Source organism: Pinus tabuliformis, chromosome 7 (assembly GCF_031772625.1).
Source record: "Pinus tabuliformis cultivar Carrire ecotype Pingquan chromosome 7, CPIR1, whole genome shotgun sequence".
Classification (NCBI taxonomy): domain Eukaryota; kingdom Viridiplantae; phylum Streptophyta; class Pinopsida; order Pinales; family Pinaceae; genus Pinus; species Pinus tabuliformis.
In genome coordinates this window covers 1,271,116,500-1,271,129,242 of record NC_142293.1, presented here as the reverse complement: position 1 = coordinate 1,271,129,242, position 12,743 = coordinate 1,271,116,500, and the positions used below count along the sequence as shown (strand labels likewise).

At 35.5% G+C, this 12,743-nt stretch overlaps 1 pseudogene; it reads left to right on the top strand.

The window, feature by feature from the left end:
- Positions 1–6,714: 6,714 nt before the first annotated feature.
- LOC149252084 (protein RGF1 INDUCIBLE TRANSCRIPTION FACTOR 1-like) lies at positions 6,715–12,415 on the top strand (annotated as a pseudogene).
- Positions 12,416–12,743: the final 328 nt, after the last annotated feature.

Here is a 12,743-nt window from a genome sequence, read left to right as displayed (position 1 = left end):
TTAAACGTTTATGAAGGATGCTCTCATGATGCATATGCATTAAATTTTTAAAGAGAAATATTTGACTTTTAAAGAGAATATGTGCTTATGTGCATAAAAATAATATCTAGCATATTAAGTCTATTGGAAATGAATAAGTGATTTTACATGCATGGGACGCTTGAGTCATGCAAAAAGAGATGAGTAACCTTTTTCGAGAAAGATTTCACATAAAAACCTTGCATAAAATACAATTGGTTGTGTTATTTGAGACACATTTTTTATTCATGCTATTTCTTGACGAAATATTACAAATTTTTCTGATGCGTGAAATGATAGGAAAAGATTGTGTATTACATTCATACTAGCTAGTGAGTTAGCTAAATTTTGGAAAAAGAATAATAAATATGTTAGTTCCTTGGAAAAAAAAATAATTATATATATATGCAAGGAAGTAATTGTTGTCTTAGAACTCTTCAAAAAGAAGAGAACAAAAAAAAACATGTCCTTGTATGCATTATTGAATTAGATTTTTGGAGATGAAAACTAGTAATCACATGCTTTATTGTGTTAATATTCCTTTGGAATATTCTTTAGAGAAATATTTACACTTGAATGCATGTAAAATAATAGTTTTGGTACTAGATTTCTGGATAAAAGGAAGGTGCAATTCCATAATATTGATTGTGTTAGCCTTCTTTTGGGAGGAATAATATGCATTGGCACACCTAGAGGGATTAACTATGGTATTAGATTTATTTGGGAGAATATTATTTATATTTATTGGGCTAGATATTTTGGTAAGAGGAAAATGTCTCTTTGCATGCATGAAATAATAGATGTTATCCATTTGATCCCTTTGAAAAGAAATGTGTTTATTTTTCCATGCAATATTTAGGTAGTTTCACTTGGAAAAAAATATATGTTTCACATGTAAGAAGAACAAGTTATCATGTTATTTTCCATTGGGGAGGAGAATTAGTTTCATGAAAGAAATTATAACTATTCTACTAACTTTGTTTTGAATGGAGCTTGCATTTTTAAATACAATAGCCATTGTGAACAACTTTCCTGTGGAAAAGATGTTTTTTGAAAAGAACATGCATTCACATACATAAGTATAAAATCTATTGTGTTAATCCCTTTGGAAAATAAAACATAATAGCAGGAACAAAGAAAATTACTTGTTGGGCTAGTTATCTTGAAAACTTGTTATGCATTTGCATGCATAAGAACAATATCTAGTATGTTATCTTTCCTTTAGACAAAATATGAAAGTGCATGCAATATTATGTTGGCGTTTTGTTGGAAAGATGACCCTTGATAGTGATTTATTTGTTACCAATGCATGCACGATGATGTTAAAGAAGGAATTTCTTGACATTATGTTTATGTTTTATGCACGGACACAAATAGATGTTGAAATTTCACTAATAAAGATTGATTATTGGTTTATTAATATTTTACCTAATCATGATATCAAGTGTGCTGAAGACATAAATGGTAGGGAAGGATGGTGACTTGTGCGAAGGATATTTCATGTTTAACAGTGTGATAGATAAAGATTGCTAGTCCATACAGATTGAGGAATTCAAGCTGCAGGAGGATCCACTGATGGAAACAGTCGCACCACCAAGACATAGAGATTGATGATTTGTAGGTAAATGATGTCATAATGATTATAATGTCTTATAAATAGTTATGTTTCATAGAAAATTTTAGGGGCGAATGTTCGCCCTTTGGCGAAATTAAGGCGTTTTAAATTTTAGTGGGCGAATATTTTGTATCATAGTACATTTTTACAAATCACCTCAAATAGCCCACCTTATTTTAAGGGAGAGGGTAAAAAAGGTAAATTTAGCCCTTGAAATTATGAGTTACAACCTTCCATTCACCCATTTTCGAGAATAGGTTTTATTTAAGTGAATCCTATGGGGCAAAGGCCCAAATACCATATTTATAAAAGAGGTATGGTAAATTAATAAAAATATAAATAAATGAGAGGTATGGTAAATTAATAAAAATATAAATAAATGAGAGGTATGGTAAATAAATAAAACATTTTTTATATTTACTCCATAAGTCACCTTACATACAGGCAAGGGTGTAAACAAATAAAAATATAAGTAAAGTGGAGGTATGGTAAATAAATAAAACGTATTTTCATACTTACTCAAAAGGTGTGGTAAATAAATAAAAATATAAATAAACTAGACGCATGGTAAATAAATAAAACCTCTTTTTATATTTAGTCCATAACCCTTGTTCTATTTATGAAGGCTCAAGAAAAAGGTTTTATTTAAGTGAATCCTATGGGCCAAATACCATATTTGTAAAAGAAGTATGGTAAATTAATAAAAATATAAATAAACGAGAGGTATGGTAAACAAATAAAACATTTTCCTATATTTACTCCATAAGTCACCTTATATTTACGAACACTCAAAAACTGCGTTATATTTAGGTGAAACCTATGGGATAAATGCTATGGGATAAATACCATGGACTAGATTGTTATTAATACCATGCAAAAAAACATTATTAACCCTAATATTAGTATTAATAAAAACAAAAATGGCACATGGTATTGACCCATGGTATTCACCAAAATGGCACATTATATTGACCCATGGTATTCACCAAAATGGCACATTATATTGACCCATGGTATTCACGTGGAATGTAGCCTATTTAAATGGGGGAATTAAACCAGCATAGATCCATCTATTTAAATGGGGGAATTAAACCAGCATAGATCCATCTTTACTCTCGGTCTACTAACCCCCGAGAGGTATCAAATATCGTGATATGCAAACTAGCATAGAGTGAAAAAATATTTGATCCGATCAAGAGTAAAAATGGATGTTGTAATTTAATGTATGTTAAACATTTTAGCTTGGTTAAAATAAAAAATAAAATAAAAATCAACTATTAATTTTATTAATTTTTATAAATTACTAATAGTAATTTTTAAGCTCCAGGTTTATGATAACCCATGGTATTGACCCATGGTAATACCATGGTATTCATGTGAGCATAGACTATTTAAAGGGGAAATTCTATCATCTTAGATCCATCTTAATTCTGGGTCTACTAAGTGCTCAGAGTGATAAATAGGTTTCATTCCCCTAAGAGTGGTAGATGTGGAGTTAAGATGGATATAGGTTGGTTTTTATGATAATGAAGATATTAAATAGACTTAAGAAATTATATTGTAAAAACATCTTAAGGTGAATGGTTAAAGCATAGACATTGGACAAGTATATTTGTCTACTTTTGTTTTAAACTGAAACAAATCCAGGGCTAAAAGGAATGGATTGATTGCACTAGTCATCCTTCTATAACTTTCAAAAATATGCTAGAGTAAACAAATTGTAATTTGGGTAATTTTTCTAATTGCAAACAGGAACATACTTGCGTATTAGCAGGGTGGTTACGAGGTCCCTAGAAGTGATGAATTTGAATTTTTCTTGGTTTTATATATAGTATTAGGTTTTTTCTCATGCTTTCTATGAATGGCACAGGTGAATCTTATCCTACACCCACTAGGTTATTGATATGTAATTTTGGTAATTTTGATTTCAAAAGATATTTTAAAGAAATGCAATGATTTCATTTGTGTATTTATTAAACACAAGATTTTATAATTGAGTAAAATATTCGCCATGCCTGGTGAGAGATTCGCCAAAAAATTATATATACATATCATATTATTGATAAAATTGCCTTCCATTTTTCCTATATACCATGGAGATTCGCCCATTTATTATACATGTAAATTTAGGGGGGGTTCTTAAAATTTTCCCTGTTATGTTTCATTTAAGATGAATTTCATATGTAAAATTTTATGAAAATGATTAAGAGATGGACTCCCTTATAACCATTGTGTGAGGGTTGAACACCCTCATGAGCGTTTAATAATAAAATTAAACTTTTGCTAGTTTTCACCCTACGGGGTTTCTAGGGTATATGGGTGTATAATGATGTGATTGTTCATTGTGCAATTTTTATGATGTTATTTCCTTTCATGATGTGATGTTTATATTATCAAGTATGTGATTTAATAACTGAGTTAAAATAATCATTGAACCAAGACATAGTTATAGCAGGAAATTTAAGTTAATATGCTACAACAATGATAGTTAATGGTTGTGTAACTCACTCTGTTTTTACTAAATACTTCTCCATTTAATGATGATGGTTATTATAAGGATCATTAAGGGAATATAGAAAGTTACACAATGGTAAATTCTGAAAAAAATTCCTAACTCCATGAATTTTCCTGCGAGGTTACTAGGGGATGTTAAATTGAAACATTACTATCTAGTTAATTTTTGTTTACAAGTTAGAATAATATGTCATGGAAAAAAATCTATTGCTACTATATTGGTTTGGCCTCCCTTGTAGTGGAGCAACAGAACTAGTCATTTTTGTATATTTTGAGTTATCTCAGTAATACAAAATTTGCATGATTAAAAAAAAAGATAGTCTTCTCTATTTTATATGTAAGATATTTAAACTCCAAATTTTTTATATTACTTTATGTTTAACTTAGTTAAAGAAAAATTAGGGAAATACAAATTAGGTTGAGCTTAACCATGGTGTTAAAAACACCCTACATATTGCCATCAAGCACTTAGAAACAATTAAGAAATAGTTCTCCTAATATTCTATGACATTTTTTATCTGGTCAATATTCCTTGTATGGTGGTTGTTGAAATTAGTGAAGGGCTTTTCATTCCATTCCATATTGCTAGATTAGACAAGCTTGAGGTCATTTATTTGATGTGACAATAGGATATGACTATTAAAAGCTTTTTTGGTTGTGTAGGGAAAAATGGTAAGGAAATTATGGCTTTGTCTAGTCTCCACTACTTGGGGAGATTCCATAGCTAGAGCAAGGTTTACAGGACCATGGATTCATTATCCTTTGCAATTTGACTCATCTTATTTTACCAATATTATGGTAGCAAAGGTTGCATGGAAAATGTTTATGAAAAGGTTTTCATGCAAAGTGTTGACATAATTCTTGTACAAGACAACATCAGGTCATTTTGTCACCCAATTTTACAATATACTAATGTACATTAAATATATTATTTCACCTATAAAAAAAATTCAAAATAACAAATGGCAATAGTATAAATCTGTACGAAGTGACATAACTATCATATCATATATAGGTTCCATATATATTGAAAAAAAGACCTTCAGTCAATGATGTGGGCCTTGTATCTCTAATTTGGCTAAAGTATAATATATTTAATATTTATATTTAAAAGTTCTCAAGCTTTTGCTAAACGAAAATTCCATATGGTTTAACTAAAGTATAATGTATTTAAAATTTGTATTTGAACATTGCAATGAAGGTATTAATCAAGGTTTTTCTATATGAGAATTCCCTTTAATATTATATTATTTTTATTTTTTGGTATATATACATTATGTTTTTATATTGATAAATTAGAAAATAAACCAAACAACTGGAATCAATATTTACATAGGAGAAATGTAAAAAATACAACTTCCAGATGAAAATGTTATATTTTCTAGTATATTATTACAAAATATTATAAAATGACAAATGATAGTAGTATAAATCCATGCCAAGTGACATAAGTATGATGTCATATATAGAATACCTTGGAAAATGACATGGGAATTGTGTCTCCCATTTGGCTAAAGTATAATTAAGTCGATAGGATTTTATGGTGAGGTTCTTACTCACGAAATTGTAGAAGATTCGTTGGCCTGCAATTCTGTTTTGTAATGTGACTGGACACTTGTCGATTGACTAATGATTCCATTTGTTTCCATGAAGGTAAGTCAGTGCATCTGCAGTCCCAGATGCCGGCATGATTCTCTACCCCCAATGCGGTTTATGAACAAGATTGTGAACCTGATCACAAAACAACTAGATTCTAAAATAAATTTGATATTCAACAGTTTTTTTTGGTTTCATAATTACAAAAAAATAGAGAAACTTGATTGAAAAAAATGATAGTCATATTCTCACATTCTCTAGCCCAACACCAAATATCGAAACTAGTTTTTACTAATACTGTACCAAAGAAACTGTGGTCTATCCCGTTTAGAGACAGCCTGTCGGTGGCCATGTTCAACGTCAGCTGTAAACCTCCATAAATTTCAATTTCTATTTTTGTTTTTGCACTCTCATTTCCACTTACGATCTCCATCCTAAGTTAAGTGGTGAAGCTCATATCAAGAAGTGAATCACCCCAGATGAAGGTCGGTATGAAGGGAGGTACATATGGTGGAGGCAACTTACTAGCCATAATTTGTGTGACATCCCTCCTATATTGATGGGGATGAGTATACTAGACCTTCACGCATTGATGCAAATGGGTTACCTACGGTAGTGGTCTAGTCGAGGGATCCATCAACTGTAAGGTTCCATGATTTGATAGTGTCTAGCTCCATTATGTTTCCCATGGAAGCTAAGAAGATGAAATAAGCACTTTGTTTGCCAAGACTGCTGAAGATATGGGTTTGATAGGAAAGCATACACTATTGAGGATAATAGTTCCCCATGTACATGTTTAGAAACTTATCAAGGTTGTAAGTTATCCATGCCTGTATATTGTACCCATCCTTCAAATTGATGGCGTATTGGTCCAGAGAGGTGAGAAATGTGGAGTTTATGTTGGAATAATTTATGCCTACATGGTTGTAATCGGGATTAGTAGTCCCTGGGCTCTTCCTGATGTCGAATAATTCGACCCTCTGTGGCTGGAACCTCTGCTGAAAACACATTTATTCAAGTTGTGCGAGTTCCATTGATATTCAAGAAAAAGCGAGTGTGATATGTTTTGTTTAGACTATAGGGGAGAGGCATTGTGCATTTATTTCCTAGCATGCCACAAGGACCATCACATTGTGTAGGTATGGGCCACCTTGGATGTCAATTCTATCAAATTTCAATCAAGTACAGGCCACTTTGAATATTAATTCTTTTAAATTCTGAAATTTATTATTATGAATGCATTTACAGATAAGACGATCCTCCTACCATGACATGATATGGGTTTTAGAGATACAGGAAGTCTTGGACATCATAGACATGTAGACCTACATTATCAGTATTGAAAGAGTCATTTTCCTCAATGAAAGACCTCAGCTAAGGCCCTACAAGGGCATTACCAATACTTATGAGATTTGCGTGTGAAGCCTTGTGGATACATTTAGGTTTCTCTCCCTCGGATGCAAGGTATAAATCCATAAATTCCTTTCAGAATGTCTCTGGCATTTCTACCATTTTTTATTCCATCTCTTACGTTATTTACAAAGATTTTGATTTCTATTGTTATTATTTTCAATGACGATCTTTGTTGATCAATAGCTGCAAGGAATAAAGCACCACCGGGACATGACATTCATCTTGCCTTCAAAGCACCAGAGGGACGAATCCGAAGACTCTTCTTCTCAGAAAAGAGTCAGAATCTCAAATAGGAGTTTTGAGTATTTCTCGGAAGAGAATGGCATAGAGAGCACATCCATTGATGGAATCACATCCTTCAAGGCTGAAGCCGACACTAATAATCTTGAGACCGTCATATTTTTTTATAGCTCAAATGGACTCATTTTCCATGTATTTTTCTTCGCTGCCCCAAATCGGAGAATCCAATTTATCGGAGTTTTATATATGGTATGTCTCGAAAAAATCTAATATCGTTATACTCCCGGCCTTCGATGGCCCACATCATATATCACAAGTTCTTCCATCGGAGATTTTTTTATATAGTTGGTTCACCCCCCAGTATCGTTATAGAATTTAAATCTGCTTTATTATCCATATCACGTCTGCTCATTATATCGGGCTTTCTAATAGTTGTGCAAGTTGTAGACTCTGACAAACTGGACCTGATTTCAAATTTAATTGCGATTTATAATATGATCAGGTCCACTTCTACTTATCGGTATCTTTTACGATGACAATTCCAAAAAGCTCTGATATCCATTTACCAAGTAGATCTGATAAGAAATTTAACTACCATGTATTAGACGTCAGGTCTGCAACTGACCTCGGGACTTTTGCGATGGTTCTTGTTTATAAATCCCCAATATCTCGGATCTACTATGAAACTTAATTATTCTTTATGAATGATATCGGGTCTGTAACATAATATCAGAGCTTTTAAACGATTACATCTATAAACCTCTAATGCTTCTAATTGTCTAATATACTACTTTGCATTCCACCTGCTAATATCTTCTCTCTGCTTATATATCTTCTCTCTTATTATTACGTGATTATGAGCAATGATTTTTCTATCATCAACTTTGTTTCTAATTTAGAAAATTACATGGAGAACGATCCTTGAAATTTTTTCGGTTAATCCTTCTTTGTCCATGACACAACCAAAGTTAATCGCCACTTTCAGTTGTACCATATTGTTCACTTCACTCCAACATGCTCCAGCGAATTACAAAACTAATATGAATTTAAATTGGAACACAATAAATTACATATATAACCATAAATACAAAGATGCAACAGAAATGTGCTTACAAATAGAATTGAAATGGGACTAGCTTAGGCAATGGTAGCTTATCTCTGAGAAGAGATGTGGTGGCTACATGCCTCTGAATTGAGTTACAATGAGTTTGGAGGGCCTTTTTATTATTGAACAATAAGTGAAAACCCTAAAAAACCAAAACCCTAACTCGAGGAGATGTAACACCAAGAGTTTATGGGCCATGTTGGGGTTAGTTGGGTAGCCAATTTCCTGGGGTCATATCTTGGTCATATTATCTCCATTTGACATGCATGACACTGCATTAGAAATATCTCTCCGAGGCCTGCAAATGAAAAAGACAATGAGATCGCTTCATAGGATATAATTGCCAAAAAACACCGCTTTGGGCCTCAAAATGATTCCAGAAGCTCAGGACCCAAAAAACTGCCAAAAATAATAAACATTGCTACAATTAACGAAACTGAAAAACTGAAAGAAACAATGGTCATTCTCCACGTGGAATAGGAGGGTGGCCACCTATATCCACCTGGATCATTCCTCCCCCTTAGGAAGCAATGGTCTCCATTGTGTTGAGTTCCTCCATGGGATGGGGAAACTTATGCTAAACTTGGTCCCTAGTGATCCATTTTCCTTGGTGCAGGATTTGGCTAGCTTTGACAACTTGATAAATTTTGATCTATCGTTGGTGAGTGTTCTTGATATATGTGTCCATGATCCAATCAGTTTCAGCTTCTTCCATGCAGTCTCGATTTAACTATGTTGGTGTGAGTTGTTCTACAATGTCAGATGTGTCTAGTAATGGTGGAAAGTATGGCCGAAGGTGATCCACATTGAACATTGGGTGGAAGCCAAGGAATGTGGGAATTTTGAGCTCAAAAGCATTATCTCCCATAGCCTTGGTGATGGTGTATGGCCTATATCGAAGTGGGCGAATCTTGTAGTGGGGCCCAGCAAGGTACTCCTTCTGCAGATGTAGACAAACTTTGTCGCCCACCTGGAACTTGTGTGGCACCTGATGTTGATCATGTCGCTGCTTGTATTTTGCATTGGCTTTGTACACTATGTCATGGACCTATTGGTGTATGTGGTGTATGTGCTCAATGAAGTTATTTTCCTTATCGACTTCAAATTGGACATGAGTTGAATATACCTGAGTCGTTGCAAATGGTATGGCCACATCAATGGCACAAAGTGACTGGAATCCTAAGCCCACCTGAAAAGGGTTGTGGCCAGTCAAGCTGTGGAGAGCCCGGTTGTAGTTGTGTTGGACATAGGGGAGGCGCTCATCCCATGTGCATGGATGTTTTTAGTTCTTCATGCGCAGAATGTGTACAATCGTCTTATTGACGACCTCTATCTAGCCATCATTTTGGGGATCGAAAGTTGTGGAGTTAGTGAGTTTGGTGTCGAGCACCGACCAGAGACTGGACCAAAATGTACTAAGGAACCTGTTTTTCTGATCTGATATGATAGACTGCGAGATCCCAAAGTGTACCCAAACTCGTTCAAAGAAGAGTTTAGTAGTGGCTTCTACTATGATACTCTTCTTGGAGGCCACCATAATGGCCATCTTTGAGAATTTGTTGACGACAACAAAAACATAGTTGCTGCCATGCTTAGTAGAAGGAAGGCCTGACATGTAATCCATGGAGATGGATTCCCAAGGTCGACTAAGGGTAGGAAGTAGAGTATAGAGATCTTTCCTCTTGATGGTCAGTTTGGCAATGGCGCAAGCAGTGTAGAATCTAATGTATTTCCTGACATCCTATCAAATATTCGGCCAATAGAAATACTTCTGCAATACTCCCACCATTTTCTCGACCTCAAAATTTCCAATGACCCGACTATAGTGTGCTTCCCAAATCATCTTCGCATGCTCGCTTGAAGGAACACAAAGGTGTACCAGGTGGCATAACAGAGCATGCTGGTGGTGAAAATATGGAACTTGTTGACCCTCCAAGAGCGTATGGTATGTGTGGTTGAATTTTGGGTCATTTTTGTAGAGAAGTGGCCAATTAGAAGTCTGATGCGCACAAGAGTTGAGCACGGTGGTTAATGCCATGATCAGTGGTCGAATGAGGCAGTCTACAACATTATTTGTGCTTCCCTTCTTGTACTTGATATTCAAATGGAATTTTTGTAGGTATGTGGACCACTTTTGATGGTGATCATTCTGAAACTTCCCTTATGTCTATATGAACTATAGGGGTCACTAGTTTGTGTGGATGACCGTTTCCGTCCCCAAACTGTAACGCTTCCATTGTCGGTAGGCTTGCATAATGGAATACATATATTTGTCATAAGTGGGATACTTCCAGATTGTGCCTGAAATTGTCTCATTGAATTATGCCACTAGATGCCTTTTTTGAGTAAGGACTACCTAAATAGCATAGTCAGAGGCATCTGTCTCGATCTCAAATGGTTGTTGTAAGTTTGGTAGTATGAGAACTAGTGCAAAGAAGAAGTAATGTTTCAACTATGTGAATTCCTGCTATTGAGATTCAAACCAAAAGAATTTTTCTTTCGCTCCTCCTTTGGTGACTTTACTAAAGGGCCAAGTGATATGATAGAACCACAACACAAACTTGTGGTAGAAATTGGCAAGACCCAGAAAGTTGCAGAGCTACGTCAAATTGGTTGGGGCTGGACAATCCCAAATGACTTGGATCTTGGCTGGATCCACATGCACCCCTCGTTCATCAATAATGTATCCTAGATATTCAACCTAGGTCATGCCAAAAGTGCATTTCTCCAAATTGGCACACAGCTTGTGTTGTCGCAGTGTTTTGAGAACCTGTCAGATGTGGTGGAGGTGCTCTTCCCAACTCTAGCTGAAGGTCAGGATGTCATCCAAGTATACCACTACAAATGAGTTGGTGAATGGCCGCAGAATTTCATCCATAATACTCATGAAGGTTCCAAGAGAATTCGTCAACCCGAAATGCATAAAGAACCATTCGTAAAGGCCCTTCTTATTTTTGAAGGTAATCATCCACACATTGGAGGTTTCAATTGGTACCTTGCGATATCCAGACTTCAAGTCGATCTTGCTGAAATATTTCCCCCCCTTGAGTTGGTCTAGAAGGTCATCAATCCATGGGATCAGGTACCTATTCCAAATAGTGATCTTGTTCAACGCCTGATAGTCAATACAAAGTCTCCAAGTCCCATCCTTCTTTTGTACCAACATGATCAGTCTCCCACAGGGCGATGAAATCGGCTGAATGTGACCTTTATGCAATAGATCCTGAATTTGTCTCCTGATTTCATCGTTCTCCAGAACAAAGCACCGATAGATTTGTCCATTGGGTAACAACGCACCTAGGGTCAGATTGATGGAGTGCTTGACCTGATAGTGTAGAGGAACCCTTGCAGGGTAGGTGAAGATGTTCTAGTACTCCTCCAAGACCTTGTCCATTTGTTGTTTTCATGCGGAGGGGCCCTGTCTAGAGATCGTGACCACCATCTTATTCTTTCCTTGAGGGCATATCATTAGGAAAACAAATATCCTAGTTTTTAAAATGATCTTATTGCATTATTTCTTGGAGTAACCAGAGAGATGGCGGTAGGTAGTGCTACCTTCGGTATCCTGTACAACTTATTTCCTAATGTAACAATAACAACGCAAGGCCTTGACTCATACAGAGCATGTCGCTTCCACAAGTATGGTTAGCCTAATAATACATCACAAACATCAAAGGGAGAAACTTCACATAATAGCTCATTCGTGAAGGGCTTGATAATGTATGGAAGGTGACATTGTTGGCTCACGCACAGATCCCGTCCCTGGTGAAGCCACCCGATGGTGTCCAGTTGCAAGTGCGTTGTAGTTAGTAAGGAAAACGCTTCACAACCTCTACTACAATGAGGTTCTTTTGGCTCCTGCTATCAACAATGAACTATAGCAGGGAACCCTTTATCCACATTTGGTAGTGTAAGAGATGATCCTCCTCCTCTGGAAATTCGAGTTTCTCCTTCTGTATCTTTGTGGTGGTGACAGTGGCATTGGGCTTGGAATCAATAATCTGATTCCCTTTGTCATTCCTCTTGTCGGGTTTTGACTCAGAGTCGGAACATGCATCTGATTCTAAAGCCTTCAGTTCGGCCACCAGTAACTACCTAGCTCAACACTCACTTGTGTTGTGGGTGGAGCTCTTATGGAACTCACACCGCTTTCATGTGTCCTTCTTCGGCTTCGCAATGTTGTCCTTGGCTTGTGGCCTCAGTGGGTTGTCCTAGGCCATCCCACCTTGGCTTTGTCCTTTG